Source organism: Rhinoraja longicauda, chromosome 16 (assembly GCF_053455715.1).
Source record: "Rhinoraja longicauda isolate Sanriku21f chromosome 16, sRhiLon1.1, whole genome shotgun sequence".
NCBI lineage: Eukaryota > Metazoa > Chordata > Chondrichthyes > Rajiformes > Arhynchobatidae > Rhinoraja > Rhinoraja longicauda.
This window is the reverse complement of record NC_135968.1, coordinates 39303160-39322039: the sequence shown is the minus strand read 5'-3', so window position 1 is coordinate 39322039 and position 18880 is coordinate 39303160. Positions and strand designations below refer to the sequence as shown.

Here is an 18880-nt window from a genome sequence, read left to right as displayed (position 1 = left end):
CGATCCCCGCATATTAACACTATCCTACACACACTAGGGTCAATTTACACATACACCAAACCAATTAACCTACACACCTATACATCTTTGGAGTGTGGGAGGAAACCGAAGATCTCGGAGAAAACCCACGCAGGTCACGGGGAGAACGTACAAATTCCGTGCAGATAGCACCGGTAGTCGGGATCGAACCTAGGTCTCCGACGTTGCAAATGCTATAAGGCAGCAACTCTATTGCTGTGCCACCTCAAGCGGCCAATTGCTAAGAGGATTTCTGTTCAGTGCCACTGGAGATAAACAAAATTATCAGTAATAATTCTGTGACAATAAATCATGAGGATGTTCTGTAAATTCTCGTTAACAATCAACCAAAATATCATTAAAAAGTGAAAACTTGCAGATAAACTTTCCTTCTTTTGTTCATAACCTCCTCAACCATGTCCATTCCCAGTTTAAATGTGCCTGTCCAATTAAGGAAACTGTGATGTAAATATACAAATGATCATGATTTCTTACTGGAAGGATATAGGTGGAGACAGGAAGATAGAGGGAGAACTGGGAAGGGGGAGGGGCCTTAACCAACCTGATCTCCCGGTGGCTGAGCACTTCATCTCCCCCTCCCACTCCGAGTCTGACCTTTCTGTCATGGGCCTCCTCCAGTGCCATAGTGAGGCCCACCGGAAATTGGAGGAACAGCACCTCATATTTCGCCTGGGCAGCTTGCAGCCCAGCAGTACGAACATTGACTTCTCCAAATTTAGATAGTTCCTCTGTCCCTCTCTTCCCCTCCCCTTCCCAGTTCTCCCTCTATCTTTCTGCCTCCACCTATATCCTTCTTTTGTCCCGCCCTCCTGACATCAGTCTGAAGAAGGGTCTCGACCCGAAACGTCACCCATTCCTTCTCTCCTGAGATGCTGCCTGACCCGCTGAGTTACTCCAGCATTTTGTGAAATAAATACCTTTGATTTGAACCAGCATCTGCAGTTATTTTCTTACACTACATGATGTCTTACTGAATGATTAAGTTGTTATTTCTCGTTTCTATTTTTATTTCCTGCTTCTTGATATGCAAAAGCTTCTTTTCTGAAGAGAAAATCAAAATACCAAAGGTCGGTGTCTGCTTTTTTGTACATAGTTGCTTTGTTTTATTCTAATAGAGTTACTTGATATCCTATTCTTTGCTGAGTCTAAAAGGATCATTTGATTCCTGATGGTCTAGCCACAAAGTACATGCACGATTGGAATTCTGCTTTCAGACCTCTGGTCAATTGCATGTGATAATTATCTCATTCATTTCTTGTCGTGGACTTTGTTGTTCATACAATCCACAAGAATATATTACTTCTCATGATTTTGTGTTTTACTTTTATTAATGCAGCATTATTCAGTGCAAAATGTAATCAAAATGTATATAGCACTCCCAGGGAACATGGTCAACATTTTTATATACGTTATAATTTCTGAGACCTATTAGTTGGTGGACCATATTTTCTTATTTTAAAATGTTATAGCTGCTGTCAGGGTAGTGTAGTGATTTTGAGTGAAAATGACAACGACATTTTTAATGCAATATTTTCTATCACATATTTAAACAGCTAAAAGAATCATTTATAAATATCCGAATTTGGGCGGACATGGTAATACTACTGGCCTGGTAATCCAGAAGTCTGCTGGGTTGTGAATTTAAATCCCACCACAGAATTGGAAATTTAAGTTAAATTAATTAAATGTGGAACAAGCACATGTTTTCCTTAAGGGTGACCACAAGGTTATTTCATTTTCTTTCAGGAAAGAAAAATCTTTGGGTTTTTTACCTGATTGATCTATAGAGCAAGATGTTTCATACTAAAACACCCTCTAATGTTGCCCAATAAACCAATCAACCACGCGTGCCATTAGAAAAATTATGTTAAAGTGAAAATCATTCAACATTAAACAAGGCTCAGGATATAGACAGAACTAAAGGTACACTCAACATGGCAAACCTCGGTGACACGGTGGCGTAGCAGTGGATCTACTACCTTACAGTGCCAGAGACCCGGGTTTGATCCTGAGTACTGGTGCTCGTCTGTATGGAGTTTGTACGTTCTCCCCGTGACCTGCGTGGGTTTTCTCCGAGATCTTCGGTTTCCTCCCACACTCCAAAGACGTACAGGTTTGTATGTTCATTGGCTTGGCATAAATGTAAATTCTCCCAAGTGCGTGTAGGATAGTGTTAATGTACGGGGATCACTGATCGGTGCGGTCTCAGTGGGCCGAAAGGCCTGTTCCCATGCTGTATCGCTAAACTAAACTAAAACTAAACTAAAAAGATTGAATCAGGCTATTTGTTCCAGAATGTGAAATGTTCCATCACTATCTCCATAAATATTACTAAAACAGGCAATGACCCACACCCCTTCTTATATTCTTGGCTTTGACCTGGACAAATATATTCCAGATAGCAGCACAGTAGTAAATAATTTGGCCCTTGGCGTCCTCAAACATTGTTTTAGGCATTATAGTATCTTTTGAAACATGGACATGACGTACAGGTATGTAGGTTAATTGGCTGAGTAAATGTAAAAATTGTCCCTAGTGGGTGTAGGACAATTAGTGGGTGTAGGATAGTGTTAATGTGCGGGGATCGCTGGGCGGCACGGACTTGGAGGGCCGAAAAGGCCTGTTTCCGGCTGTATATATATGATATGATATGATATGATATGGGCAAGGAAATCTGCTGTTTATCACCTACTTTCAAAAGTATCAACAGTATTCCATTTTTAATAGCACTCAGAGGAACAATGTTGAGCGACCATCTTCAGACAAAGATTTCACGAGGCTGTTCCATCTTGGTCTCCTCCTGAAGTTATCATCATCACAGAAGCCAGTCCTCTGCTCACTCCACATATTATCACGAAAAGACTGGATATGCAGGATTACACAATTAAAAAGAGCATCCCACTTTCACTGCCAAAGCTTAGAATGATCTGGACCTCTGCATAAGCCATTTAGGAACAACTGCAACACTCAACAAGTTGGAAAATTGTCCCTGTATGTTACTCTTGCAAAAATGTAGAACAAATCCATTTCACCCATTTTCCACGCATTCAGTGGACAGTCATCAGAGAAAAGATAGAGGTGTATCTAGGTTTACAGTGGCATTTATCACCAAACAACCTGCTTTAAAATGCTCTGGGTCTTGAAGGGTCACTTTGGACACTGAAGCAAATAGCTTGACTCCCCAGAGAATGATCCTCACCAACAAGGCACAGCGAATGTACAATGAAATATAATTCTTTGGATAGATGAGTGCAAATCTGCGAGACACCATTTGCTCAACATGATGCAGGACAAAGCTGACCGGCATCCGATCCACCATCTTAATTATTCATTCCCTCCAGCAATGGTACATGTTTGCTTAATTCCTTATCACTAAATCATCTCTTCCCTCCTTATCTCCATAATCTCTTCAAGGCCTTTAACGCTCTGAGATCATTCTGGTCTTTACAATCGTTTGTGAACTTCATCGCTCCACTATGTGATGGTGTTCAACTGCCAAGGCCCTTGCCTCTGGATTTCCCTTCCTAATTCTCATTGCCTCTCTCTACCTCTTTTCCGAGGTTTAAAATATTACTTTTGAACCTTCTTCCTTGACTAAGCATTTAGTCATCTGCCCTAATATCTCTTTTGTGACTTGCATCATTTTTTTGTTTACTAGTGCTTTCCTGAAGTGCCTAGGTCACTCGAATGTGTTAAAAGTGCCACATAAACATGTGATGTAAATGTCATTGAGTCAAAAAGCTGAGCACACTATTTAGTAGCACTGAGAAGGTACATTAACCACCTTCTCAAGGAACACTAGGGACATGCAGTAAATGCTGGCGTGGCCAGCATGACTCACCTTGGAAAGAAAACAAATGTAAATCAGTGGCTGCTATGAGTCTGGTGGTGACACCAACATTAAATTGTTTGTCCAATAATCCAGGGAGCAAAATTCAAATACCACTGAATTTAAATTCAGTTAATAATTTGGAACTTTTTAAAGACAAATCAGTACTGAGGATGACCAGGAAATTGCTGGACTAACACCCCATGGATGACCCTTGAATGATTCTTGTGAAACACTTGTTTTAAGAGCGAATAAGACTAGTATTCACCAGGCAATAATGCAGGTGATCCCCAGATTCACCCTCCAACCATAAAAAAGGGAATAAATTATTTTAATTTAAAAGCTCAGATGTGACAGTGTTACGTTGCTCAACAAAAATGGAATTAAAGATTAATAAGCAATGATTCCTTCCATTCTCTGTCTATGGCTTCAGCGAAGATTGCACAAAATGTTGTCGATTTCCACTGAGGTTAATCTTGTGAGTTAGAAAAAGCTCAAGGAGGTTTTTGGAGGAACTTTTGCGCATTCTACCCTTTTACTGACAAAGAGCTGGCAGTAACTGGCAGTAACTGGGGTGGGAGCTGCTTTACTTTGCAGCAAAGCATCAACTATGGTACTCTGAAGCACCAATTGCCACTTTTAATTGTTGTAGTTGATATACAAAAGAAGAAGGCAGTAACTAAAAGGAGATTTTGCAAAATACAAGAAAATCTGATTTTTTTTTTGTTGTCAAATTTGAATGAATGACCACATTTTAACAATGTTCATAGTTGAATATGACAAGAAATAAAGAATAATTGTCATAGAATTTATGCTGGTGTTTCTTTAGCTATTTGCACCTTGCAGGATGCTAAACTGGAAGAAATCTGAGCTAATAACCATTTGCTTAAGAAACTTTCCATCTTCGTGATAATAAATTCATCAACTGCTGAACTCGTAATAACCAACATGTTGAAAATATAATGCATTGGAGAATTTATTTTTGGCAGCAGAGCATCTTGTAAGCTGATACTCTCACATGATTCTGCGAGAGTGCCACATGGTCAAAAATGTTGCCCTTCAGGTGACATTTTTACTTAATGGTTTTTGGAATCAAAGCGGCTCCGACCATTGAAATGAACAGCAAAGAGAGACTACACGCCTCTTGTGGAAATATGCCATAAAATAGCAATTTTTTAATGAGAAATAGTGATTGTACTTTAAAAATAAGTTAGGTGCTTTGAAAATTTTCCTCGATAAAAGGTTACAAAAAATTGATGTGCTACACTATGGTGTCAATAGACAATAGACAATAGGTGCAGGAGTAGGCCATTCAGCCCTTCGAGCCAGCACCGCCATTCAATGCGATCATGGCTGATCACTATCAATCAGTACCCCGTTCCTGCCTTCTCCCCATACCCCCTCACTCCGCTATCCTTAAGAGCTCTATCCAGCTCTCTCTTGAAAGCATCCAACGAACTGGCCTCCACTGCCTTCTGAGGCAGAGAATTCCACACCTTCACCACCCTCTGACTGAAAAAGTTCTTCCTCATCTCCGTTCTAAATGGCCTACCCCTTATTCTCAAACTGTGGCCCCTTGTTCTGGACTCCCCCAACATTGGGAACATGTTATCTGCCTCTAATGTGTCCAATCCCCTAATTATCTTATATGTTTCAATAAGATCCCCCCTCATCCTTCTAAATTCCAGTGTATACAAGCCCAATCGCTCCAGCCTTTCAACATACGACAGTCCCGCCATTCCGGGAATTAATCTAGTGAACCTACGCTGCACGCCCTCCATAGCAAGAATATCCTTCCTCAAATTTGGAGACCAAAACTGCACACAGTACTCCAGGTGCGGTCTCACCAGGGCCAGGTACAACTGTAGAAGGACCTCTTTGCTCCTATACTCAACTCCTCTTGTTACGAAGGCCAACATTCCATTGGCTTTCTTCACTGCCTGCTGAACCTGCATGCTTCCTTTCATTGACTGATGCACTAGGACACCCAGATCTCGTTGAACTCCCCCTCCTCCAAACTTGACACCATTCAGATAATAATCTGCCTTTCTATTCTTACTTCCAAAGTGAATAACCTCACACTTATCTACATTAAACTGTCATAGTCATGGAGTCATAACGTTGTGCAATACAGATATGTATCCTTCAGTTTACCAAATACATCAAAACCTTTTTGTCCATTTACACTAATCCCACATGTTCACATTCGCACAATATCGTTCTCTGCCTTGTCTGTTCATGTGTCTATCTGAATGCTTAAATGATATAATTGTATACATTTCCACCACTTGCTCCGCAGTACATTCCAGATGTCAACCAACCATTGTTTAAAAATATCTATCCCTTAAGATGACCTACAACTCTCATATCTCTCACCTTAAAACTATGCTGTGTAAGAAGGAATTGCAGATGCTGGTTTAAACTGAAGATAGACACAAAAAGCTGGAGTAACTCAGCGGGACAGGCAGCATCCCTGGAAAGAAGGAATTGGTGAGGGATAAGACTGGTTAGGGATAAGGGAAACAAGAGATATTGATGATGATGTAGAGAGATAAAGAACAGTGAATGAAAAATATGCAAAAAAGTAATGATGATAAAGGAAACAGGCCATTGTGAGCTGTTCGTTGGGTGAAAATGAGACGTTAGTGCGACTCGAGTGGGGGAGGGATAGAGAGAATGCCGGGGTTACTTGAAGTTAGAGAAATCACTCTTCATACCACTGGGCTGTAAGCTGCCTAAGCGGAATATGAGATGCTGTTCCTCTAATTTGCGTTTAGCTTCACTCTGCCAATGGACTGAGAACAGAAAGGTCAGTGTGGGAATGGGAAGGAGAATTAAAGTCTTTTAATCTATCATGGTTTATGTTTGTTGCTCTGTACACAATCAATTTGGAAAAAATACTTTTTTGTGTAATTAATTAACATTGGTCGAACAATTATTTACATCTCACTGGTATTTTATATTAATTGCCCAAAAATGATCACCCTCAGTTTATTCAACATCAAAAGATTGAATCATTCTGGTTCCTTTCAATAACTAGCGATCAAAAGTAAATATCCATCATACCACTCAAATTCAGAAACTCAATGTTTACTTTAGAGTTAGAATAGGCAATGCATGTCCCATCTGATGATGACGTGTTCTAGAATTCTGAGAATGGTGTACATTCGAGCTTAGAGTCGTACAGAATGGAAACAAGACTTTCGGCTCAACTTGTCCATGCCAACCAAGAAGCCTCATTATACTTTTTATATTAATTTCCTCCTTTCTATAACTTACTTGTGTTTTTCAAAATGATTTTTCCACTTGTTATTGCAATGCACCAATGAACTAAAAAGTTCAGATCTTAGAGATAGAGATAGGTTGCCATAGACTTGGCATGTCATAGACTTGCCAAATACTTTGATGTGCTTTCTTGATCATCGCATCAGTGTGATGGGGCCAGGTGAGGCTCCTAGTGATATGGATACCTTGGAAATTAAAGTTATTGTATGGCAGCTTTGTTGATGAAGATAGGGTTGAGTTCATCAATTCGCTTCATTAGGTCGACAACCAACTCTTTTATCTTGCCAATATTAAGCGCTGGGTTGCTGTCCTGAGACCATGACACAAGTTTCTTGAACCCCTTTGCTTTACTTCATCTCATCATTGGTGTTGATCCGGCTGACGACAGTGGAATTGTTGGGAATGAAAGATCATGTTGGCATTGTACTTGGCCACACAATTAAAGGTGTACAGGGAATAGAGCAAAACCCCAAGGGGCATTGAGCACAAAACCCTGAGGGGCACCAGTGTTGAGGATCAGGGTGAAGGAAGCACCACAACCATTTCTAACTGACTGAAGTCTGCTGGTCTGGGAGTCAGATGCAGATGTAGGCCTAAAGGCCAAGGTCCAGAAATTTATGGATGAGCTTATCTATTATTATGATGTTGAACATGGAGCCGTAGTCAAGGAACAGCATCCTGACGTCCTGCTTATTAAGGTGATCCAGAGCTGACTGAAGCGTAGGAGGGGTGGCGTCCTCCATAGACCTATTTCTCCTGCATGCAGATTGCAAGAATTGTGCAGAAGAAGAGTGCAGATGTGGGCCATTACCAGAATTTCAAAGCACTGGGCAGTGGTAAAATGAGACAGATTATTTTTGTCGGGGAATGGAATGATGGAGATTTCTTTGAAGCAAATGGAAATAGTAGACTGTTGAACTAAGAAATTGAAGATGTCAGTGAAGACTGTGGCCAGTTGATTGACATGATTTCAGAACCCATTTGGGCTGGCTGCTTTCCATCACTTTGTGCAGTGGTAGAGTTGCTGCCATCACAGTGGTGCAGCGGTAGAGTTGCTGCCTTACAGCGCCAGAGACCCGGGTTCAATCCTGACTACGGGTGCTGACTTGCGGAGTTTGCACGTTCTCCCTGTGAATGGATGGGTTTTCTCCGTATGTCCCTGTTTCCTCCCACATATCAAAGACATGCAGGTTTGTTGGTTAATTGGCTTATGAAATTTTTTCGCCGTGTGTATGGATGATCGTCGGGTGAACTCAGTGAGCCAAACGACCTTTTTCCACACTGTATCTTGAAACTAAACGAAACAAAGTTTATCCTTGTGAGGGTCTCGAACCGAAACATCCCCCATTCCTTCTCTCCAGAGATGCTGCCTGAGTTGCTCCAGCATTTTGTGTTTATCCTTGTGAAAGCAGGTCTAACAACTGCCCTTGAAATGTATGAAGAAGAGCTAACAGGGAATGGGGATGCACCTAGCTAGATCTTCGTTAGCCTGTTCAGAATGGGTACAAAAGCCACTGAGCTAATCTGTAGACATGCATCATTGTCAAAGATTGCTCTTGATTTTGGCTAATAGCCAGTGATGCTATTCAAGGCTCTGTCATAGATGCCTGGCCTCCTCTTGAATAAATTGAGCCTCTAGCTTATTCTAGATTTCACTAGTGGCATTCTAATAGCCTCGCAGAGATGTAATTGGTCTTCTATTGGTCTTCTAGAACAGAATGGGATCATCGTTCTTGAAAGCCTTGGATCTGGACTTAGGCAGAAACTGAATCTTCTTGTTCCCACAAGGTTTATGATTAGGATACCGAGTTTGGTTTTGGGCCTGCAGGAATCTGCGTTCATCCAGTCTTCACATGTAAAACTAAATTCTGTATTCCAAAATCTGGTTTTACTGAGCACAGACAGCATTGATGCAAACTGCATTCATCCAAAACGATATCAACGTGGGGCCTTCAGACAAGTGTGTTCTCCTTATTTGCATTTGCAAATAGATTCCTGATTCTGCTGTGGGCTCTGGACACTAACTTTATTTCCTTTGCTCGATGTTAAACCTTCAGTTAGAAATCCATATTGGGACCTTAGATGCCTTGTTCCAGATATCTGTGCTGCATGGCCACAATTTATTTATTTATTCGTGTCATCACACAGCTGTTTGCCAATAGTGAGCAAAGTTTAGTGCCATGTCATTGGCCACTGCAAGATCCTTTACAGTGCATGTGTCGTGCAGTATGTCACAGCTCAGGAGATGTTCCATAGTCTGGAGGCCCCGTCCACACTCGCAGTCTGCCCCATCTTCAGTGTATCCCCACTTCAGCGTGTTCGATTTGCTCCTCCCCACGCCTGTCCACAGTCTGTTGAGACGGCGCCAGGTTATCCACGGTTGGTCGGAACCTGGTGGGAGTTTCTCAGAGGGATCGATTGCCATGTGAGTGTCTTCCGGAGATTTCTCTAGTCTCTCTTCCCAGAGTTTGGGCCTTCTGGGCGATGCACTGCAGTCATATGGCCACAATGGGGACTAAGTATTTTTTAACCATGTCAATTTGATAGAGGGAATAGGTTAGGACAGAATTGAGGAACTATGTTCCAGAGAGAATAAAACAACATTGCATTTGAACAAATAATTCCAGTTTTGCATGAATATTGTCTTTCGGGCAAAAGAACATTGTGAGTTATTGAGTGCAACAATTAAGATCCTTGTACATTGCCCATACTCTACAACTTTGGTTAAGCTTGCCCAACATAACAAGCTTATTAGATCAAAAGGATGATAATAAGGCATTACAGAAACAAATTGCTCCATTTCTAGTTTTCATTCACATTCTGGTGTTGCTCCATTTCTAGTTTTCATTCACAACTGCTAACGACATGGGTGGGGGAGGATATATTGATTTCTCTATCTTCAAGTAACCCTTGCATTCTCGCTCTCCATCCCTCCCCACCCAAGTTTTACCAGCTTCAAAATCGTCTTGTTGAGTCCCATTGTCTGTAACTTGTTTTTACCTAACCCACAGCTAACAATGGCCTGTTTCCTTTATCATCGTTACTTTTTTGCATATCTTTCATTCATTTGTTCTATTTCTCTCTGTATCACCGTCTATATATCTCTCATTTCCCTTTCCCCGACTCCCCTGACTCTCAGACTGAAGAAGGGTCTCGACCCGAAATGTCACCTATTCTTTTTTTCCAGAGATGCTGTCTGACCCGCTGAGTTACTCCAGCCTTTTGCATTTATCTTCGGTTTAAACCAGCATCTGCAGTTCCTTCCTACACAACCTGAATTACTTTCCACGCATTAGTGCAGATCTTGCTGGGAAATTACACATGGCAAATATTACTGTATTTATGGCCCAGAAATACGTGGACAGAAGAAATTATGGCAGGAGTTCCAAACTGCTAAAACCTGCTGGTTAGTTTATACCATTCAACTGTTCTACTCATTCTCAATCTCTTTATTATTTTTTAAGAACCTATTGAAGTTTCAGACTCAGCTCAATTTACAACTGTGACCAAATGTTAAAGCTGGCACTCAATAAAATAAATACACCTTTGATAGTATAAAACTTGTTATTGCAATGCCAATTAACCTTGTTTATTCACAAAATGAAAACTATGATGGTAGTTTGAGGCAATAATACATGCTGGGTACATTCTCCACCCACTCAATTCTGTTGACATCCATTCGTTTGAAATCAATAGTTTTATAATGCAAAGATGAACCATTCTGCCAATTCCTCCACATGTGGACTAGGTGAAGATTTATTGATAAATGATTTGAGCTTCACTCCATGCACGGCAATTTAATAACGTGTTTCTGCTCCATAACTAATGTCAAGCTGAAAGTTGCTCGTTCAAAATACAAAGAATACCACAGCATCAATTTTGTTAAATGAGTACAATCTTTACGCCAACTCTCTCTCTCTCTCTCTGGCAATGCTCACTCATTACTTCAGGATAATCCGAAAACTCTAAATCTTACTTTGGTAATAATCAGTTCCTCATAACTCTACCCATTTCCACGTCTCCTCTCACTAATTTCACGCATTCTAGACAGGACTGCATTATGCTCGATAATGTATCTACCATATTCCTTCGTCAATTTTCCTTTGCAACCCACCATATATTTTTGTTGTCTCCACATGTTTAATTCACATAGCTCAGCCTCCTTGGCTACATGTTTGCTTACTTTGTTAAATATTCATTCACAAAGGCACAGTTCAGTTCCACCTTTAGGATTGGCAATCACAGCAGTCCTAGCTCTGAGCAGAAGCAGTTCTGGTCACCACATTACAGGGAAGATGTGATTACACTGGAGAGGATGCAGGGGAGATTCACCAGGATGATAGACACAAAATGCTGGAGTAACACAACGGGTCAGGTATAATCTCTGGAGAAAATGAATAGGTGGCAGTTTGGGTCGAGCCCTTTCTTCAGACTGAGAGTCAAGGGAGTGTGAAACTAGAGATATGAAAAGGTACAAAGAACGAATGAATGAAAGATATGAAAAGAACAAATCAAAACCAGTAACGATGATCAAGGAAAGGTGGTGCCCACAATGGTGTATTGTTGGCTCTGAAAAAGGTGATAACGAGTAGATACAATTAAATTAAGCAAGACAACAGTGAAACAAGTAGGAATACTAGTGTGGGTGTGGAACGGAGAGAGGGGGAAAGCATGGCTTACTTGAAATTAGAGAAATCAATACTCATACCACTGGGTTGTAGGCTGTCCAAGTGAAATATGAGGTGCTGTTCCTCCAATTTGCATTTGGCTTCACTCTGACAGTGGAAGAGGCCCAGGACAGAAAGGTCAGTATGGGAATGGGAAGGCGAGTTAAAGTGTTTGGAAACTGGGAGATCACGTAGGCCAAGGCAAACTAAACAAAGGTGTTCAGTAAACCAATCGCCAAGTCTGCGCTTGGTCTTGCCAACATATAAGAGTCCACAGCTAGTACAGAGGATACCGTAGATGAGGTTGGAGGAAGTGCAAGGAAACCTCTGCCTCACCTGAAAGGACTGTTCGTGTCCCTGGATGGAGTCAAGGGAGGAGGTATAGGGACTGGTGTTACATCGCCTGCGGTTGCAGGGGAAAGTACTTGGTGGAGGGGGTGGTTTGGGTGGGAAGGGATGAGTGAACCAGGGAGTTGTGGAGGGAACGATCTCTGTGGAATGCGGAAAGGGATGAAGTTGGGAAGATGTGACTAGAGGTGGGATCCCTTTGGAGCTTGGGAAAATGTCGGAGAATTATGTGCTGTATGTGTTGGTTGATGGGGTGAAAGGTGAGGACGAGGGCGAGTGGGAGGAGGGGGAGCAAGAGCAGAGCTGCGGGGTACCAAGGAGACATGTGTGAGGGCCTTATCTATGATAGAGGCGAGGAACCCCTGTTCCCTGAAGAATGAGGATATGTCCAATGTCCGGGTTTGGAACACCTCATCTTGGGCGGAGATATGACGGAGACGGAGGATTTTGGGAGTAGGGGATAGAGTCTTTGCAGGAGGCAGGGTGGGAAGAAGAGTAGTCTAGATAGCCGGGAGTCAGTGGGTTTGTAATAGATGTCAGTTGATGTTCTATGTCCTGTGATGGAAACGGTGAGATCAAGAAAGGGGAGGGAGGTGTCAGAGATGGTCCAAATGAATTTGAGTGCAGGATGGAAATTGGTGGTGAAGTTAATGAAGTCGATGAGTTCTGCATGGGACAGGAGGTAGCACCGATGCAGTCGTCAATGTAGCAGAGATAGAGTTCAGGGATAGGGCCAGTGATATGCCTGGAACAGGGATTGTTCAACGTACCCTACAAAGAGGCAGGCATAGCTGGGGCCCTTGCGAGTGCCCATGGCTATGCCTTGGACTTGGAGGAAGTGCAAGACGTAGAAGGAGAAGTTGTTGAGAATGAGGACCTGCTCTGCTAGGCGGAGGAGAGCGCTAGTGGAGGGAAGTTGGCTGGTTCTGCGGTCGAGGAAGAAACAAAGGTCTTTAAGGCCATCCTGGCGGGGATAAAAGTGAAGTGACCTAATGTCCATCGTACAGCCGAGGGAACAAGAGCCTGAAAAACAGAAGTCATTGATGAGACGAAGGGCATGTGAGGTATCTTGGACATAGGCCGGGAGGGATTGGATAGGGGGGTGCTTAGGATGGTCGAGGTACGTGGAAATGATTTTAGTGAGACAGGTGTAGGCAGAAATAATGGATCATAAAAAATGGGGGAAAAAATCACTAGGATGTTGCTTGGAACAGACCATTTCAGTTATGAGAAGTGACTGGGGAGGCTAAGTCTGGATTTCCCTGAAGTGGATCAATTAAAAGAGGACATGATAGGGGTATATAAAATGATAGGTAGACACAAAATGCTGGAGTAACTCAGCGGGACAGGCAGCATCTCTGAAGAGAAGGAATGAGTGACGTTTTGGGTCGAAATCCTTCTTGTCTGAAGGGTTTCGACCTGAAACAAGTCTGAAGAAGGGTCTCAACCCGAAACATCGTCCCATTCCTTCTCTCCAGAGATGCTGCCTGTCCCGCTGAGTTACCCCAGAATTTAGTGTCTACCTTGGATTTAAACCAGCAATTCTAGTTCTTTCCTATGTATATAAAATTATAATGGGTGTAGACAGGCTAGACTGCAGGTTTAGAGGGATATGGGCCAAACGCGGGCAGGTGGGACTAGTGTAGCTGGGACATGTTGGCCATGTGGGCAAGTTGGGCCGAACGGCCTGTTTCCATGCTGTATGACATTATGATTCTATTTCTCCCCATATCAAAGATAGATAAAATTAGAGGACATAGAATTAGAATAAGGGAGAAAAGATTTAGAGGGGATCTGAGAGGATCTTTTTTCACCCCGGAAGTGGGGAGGACCCAGAGTGTACTGCCTGACACAGAGGTGGAAGCCAATGCAGCAATAGCATTTACAAAGTATCTAGATAAGCATTTCAATTGCCTTGGCAGAGAGAACTGAGTGCCAAGTGCCGGAAGATGTAATTAATACAGACGGAAGCCCACTGATCAATATTGTGGGCCAAGAAATCTGTTTTCATGTTATATGATGCTATGATGAAGCTTTTGCCAATGAAATACTGCCCTGGCAGTTAACTCACATCATTCAATTCTTACTGACTTCCTACAATTGATAACTTACATATTCTTACATTCTCAAAGAATCAGCCTTCTCCTTCGCCATCTCCTTGATCATATCTTGATTCAACAACTGTCTATCTGACATTCAATTGCCTTTTTTATTATCAAGTATTGAATGAGTTAAAACTTGCTATACCTCACCACTGGCAGATCCAAGGCCATGATTGGCTCTGCCTGTAGCTTCCATATTTCAGTCCTTGATTCCATCTCTCTCCTGAGATAACAACTCAGCCTGATGTTGCACATCTTCATGAGCTTGCATGCCCCTGTACTAACTTTTCCAAATCCTTTGCAGTAATCTCAAGATCCAATCAATACAGCATTCAGAATTTTGCCTGACTCATCCCATCCTCCACATTCCCTTTTTATTTTGGCAAACTTCCCCTCCTTGAGTGTGCATTTAAAATCATTTAGTGAACATTTTAAAATCATTATTGTCATGATCAAACCTTAAATCTTTTCACAATGTTATCCAGAACAATCCTCCTGGAAATACATTCAGTTCTTGTAGGCTGAATGTCCTGCCATTATTTAGCCAATAATGGAAAGGTAATTAGTCATCTTCGACCCTCATTGGCACTCAATTTCCAAATGCCTCAAGGGTTATATTTTCTCAAACTTGCAAAGTTTGAAATGTCATCTTCAACAGTTCCAGAGAGTATTGGATTTAGGAGATAGTGAGATTACTACATTTTTTTGCAGAAATTATGGTATTGGCATGAGTATGTCTGTTTGCATTAAGCTATTGCAATCATAAGTGCTTGTGACCTTAGGTCAATTTAAGTTTTTTGAAATAGGTTTCTGTTGCGTGTGCACAAATGTGCATACATTTGCATACATGTGGTTTTGTACCAAAAATACCTAGATCATCTATTTTGCCCTTGACATTATTGGAGAAACATTATCAATTTGAATTGAAGCAATAAACTTTAATGTTATTTTAAAACAGGGGCACATTTATTCAACCATAATTCATAAATGTTGCAATATTAAAAATATTATAAGTATACTTGACAGTATTCTTTCAATAAAGTGGTTACATTTTCTGTGATTAATTATATAGATATTGTGGCCAACTCCTGTGAAAATGTTTGTAATATGCATTTCTAATACTGAAGATTGTTTAAGAAACAGAAGTCTATAAGTCACATAATCTGTATTTGCTCTCCCAAACAGGGATCAAACTTAGATTATAACAAACATTTGTTTATTTCGTCCTGAAATTCAGTGGTTTAAAATTTTACAGGATCTCTGTCACCTGTTTTATTGTGCAATCTTCACCATAGAAATGACAACCTTTGTAACGATCTGTAAAATGTGATAATTCAGATATGTTCACATAAGCAGACTTCCAAAGATCACATTCTGTCACTGATCAGCATGTGACCTTCAAAAATCTAAGTAAAGGTAACTTAAATTTGGAGAATTTCAAAAAACATGGAAGGTCAGTCATGACAGCATTGTTCAGTGGACATATTGGTGTTGAGCAATGCTTTGCCTGTAGTGTTAGAGCGGAACTTACTGAATTAAAATGTTACTACATAAAAAGCCAATGTGCAGGCGGGCCCAGGACGATGGTTTCCTCCACCGAACTTGTACTTGGTATTGTTCTATTTACAGCAATTTTTGCCTCTTTATTTCTGTTGCATTTTATTATTGCATTACATTAATTCCAGTGCTGTCACTATGGAATACAAAAAACATTAAACAATTAAAATGTGCTGGGGGTGGGATTTATAGACAATAGACAATAGGTGCAGGAGTAAGCCGTTCGGCCCTTCGAGCCAGCACCACCATTCAATGTGATAATGGCTGATCATCCACAATCAGTACCCCATACCCCCTTGACTCCGCTATCATTAAGAGCTCTATCTAACTCTCTTGAAAGCATCCATAGAATTGGCCTCCACTGCCTTCTGAGGCAGAGAATTCCACAGATTTACAACTCTCTGAGTAAAAAAGTTTTTCCTCATCTCCATTCTAAATGGCCTACCCCTTATTCTTAAACTGTGGCCCCTGTTTCTGGACTCCCCCAATATTGGGACCATAATATGGAAAATATGAAAGTTACAAATACAAATACAAACTATTGTCTCCTCTGTGACCTGTTCGCTTTTTTCTCGGCCTGCACTGTTGATTAGATGCCATATCGTGCTGGCAGCTATGGTGCTACTATTCAGCTTTCCTGGAATTCAGCATTTTTAATAGCATACCAAACTTGCTGGGTATCAATTCTTATTCAGCGCTTCCTGCTGTTAACTTTGATTTGTTTTGTTCAATGTCCTGCATTGAACATTAATAACTTCTTAAGACTCACAATTACAACTCTTTGAAGGCTCTGATACCAAAGAGCATTATAGAGGTGGTGCAGTAATCCTATTCTTCATCACTTGACAGCATTATTCTGTAGAATTGATGCCTGCTACAATGCAAGGCCATCCACGGAATCTATAAGTCTCACAATCCACCCTCCCCAACTTCATCTCTGGGCTAGACACCTACCATCTGCTTTCACTAAAGTTAACATTTTACAGAGAATCGAGCTGGATTTCCCAATGCAACCGATATTACCACACGATATACAGACACATTTTAACGCACAATTCGTCTCGCCTGTTCAGGCGTAAAATAAATTGGGTTTTTATCAATGTCTTTTTAGTTAGTGTCAATGAATTTAAAAAATGATCTCAGCAGATTTAATCAAAAACAAGAGTGAAAGAGGGCACGACATTCTGCTTGGCCCCTGCAAAATCCAAACTGGAATACTAACAATAAATATCCATTCAAATTAGAATTAGGAAATAAAACACTATTATTACCTTAATTGATAATAGATGGATAACCATATACCAATGAACCGTGACAGCTTTGAGCTGTCTCTCAAATCACAAATGTCCCATAACCAAAAGCTACCATCTGCATTTTAAACGGTGAACAGACTTAAGGTCTTCCCATCAACCGAGACACTGACTTTAGTGAGATTAAATTACATTTATACCTGCATCGAAATAGAATCTTCCTTGTCAATCGGATTTTTAAGGTTGCTAAGCAAGAACCCAGACAGTCGTGTCATTATTAACATGCAAATTTATCAGCACTGAGACAGCTTAGGTGATAAAAACTGAAGAGCATCTATCAAATGTATTATCTGTTAAGAAATCAAATGTTGATAAAAAATAATCACTCCAGTTGCTCTCTTTTTTTATGATATTGATATTAAATAAGCCTAATTCTTCTTCGGCTTTCCTTCAAGGTACTGCAGCTTATTTGAACCCAAACAAGATAGTGCATCAGATATATAACATAAGCCCACAGTATGCAAGGTGAAACATCTTCAGACAGAATAAAATCACTAACCTTAAAATGCATGTTCCAAAGTGCAGTGCCCAGACTGCTGTACAAGGCAGTAGCTCTCACATTGAGGAGGTGCCTTTTGCTGTCTGCATCACCAATTATCCTCCCAAACTGTGAGCTGTTTTTTGCACAAATTCATTTAAAGGTATTTTGGCATCCATGAAGGACAGCATTATCCAGGCAGAATAATCTGTTTGGATGTTGTAGAATTTAATTCAGGCCCTCAGCCTCTCCAATAAAATGAAATACTGGAGCATCAATGATTCATCAAAAAGCACTTTGTGCATAATTTGAAATGAATCAAACAAGATAGCTGCTTACCATGTGCACAGCCCCCCAAGTGAAGAATCGGGCCAGCAAAGAGGGACTGAGGACGTATTTCACAAACGAGCTGCAGCTTCTCAACGATTCACTCTGAGCCTTGCTCCCTCCTGGGAGAATGAGCTCATTCCAAGCTGCCAACAGCCGCCCCTCAGCCATTGCAGTGTCACTGCAGATCGTATACCGAGTGTAGGCACGTCATTAAAGGAGATCAGTAATAAAAGCCAACCCATACCATCCCTTCTCTAATTTACAGTCTGAATGGTATAGCTCTTATTAGTCTGTCACCAGTCAAACAAGAACCTCAGCGAACACCTGTAATAGATTAAAGCAGAGAATTTAAACTTACAATTTTCAGTCAAAATTCATCCCAGGATCCTTCAATATTAAGGCATTTGATCTACTTGAGAGCACAGTGAAAAAGAAAAAAAAAAGGTTACCATGGCATTCCAGCAGCTTTTCATTCACACAATATTATCTTTTCTGAGGCAGAATAATATAAATGCACAATAGCGGTATGCTGCAGTGTGCAGCAGTGATTGCCTGCATTCATTTTTAGAATAGCTACAGCACATTTATCATGTTGAACATGACTTCAAGATGCTTACATACATAATCCTGCTAGATAGGGGTACAGACAGGTCATCTGCGATAACAGTGCAATTACAAACATTCACTATGTAATTGGTTAATTAAGTGAAAATTATACAAATTGATTCCAAAGTGATGTAAATCAGAATTTGATCGGCCAGGAATTGATGTGAACTTTACTGTTGCACTGAAAAGATTCTTAAAACAAATCTTCAATATCAACCTTACCAAGGTAAAGTTATTACATCTACCACATACAATGTAATGTTACCAACAAGTAATCATCGTATACATCTTCATGTCAAAATTGTAGGGTGTTAGCCAGCATGAATTTA

The 18880-nt window shown here is 40.9% G+C and overlaps 1 protein-coding gene across 15 annotated transcripts in view; it reads right to left on the bottom strand.

Annotated features, from left to right (window-relative positions):
• Window positions 1-18113, bottom strand: part of jakmip3 (Janus kinase and microtubule interacting protein 3) — a 316671-nt gene extending 298558 nt beyond the window's left edge. For 14 of the 15 annotated variants that reach the window (XM_078413662.1, XM_078413661.1, XM_078413664.1 and 11 more), the window contains exon 1: window positions 17955-18113. The gene's annotated coding sequence lies outside the window, so the exon portion shown is untranslated. Of the gene's footprint in view, window positions 1-17636; window positions 17732-17954 lie in introns of those variants that run through there. The other variant, XM_078413663.1, reaches the window with a different exon arrangement.
• Between the last annotated feature and the right edge of the window lie 767 nt (window positions 18114-18880).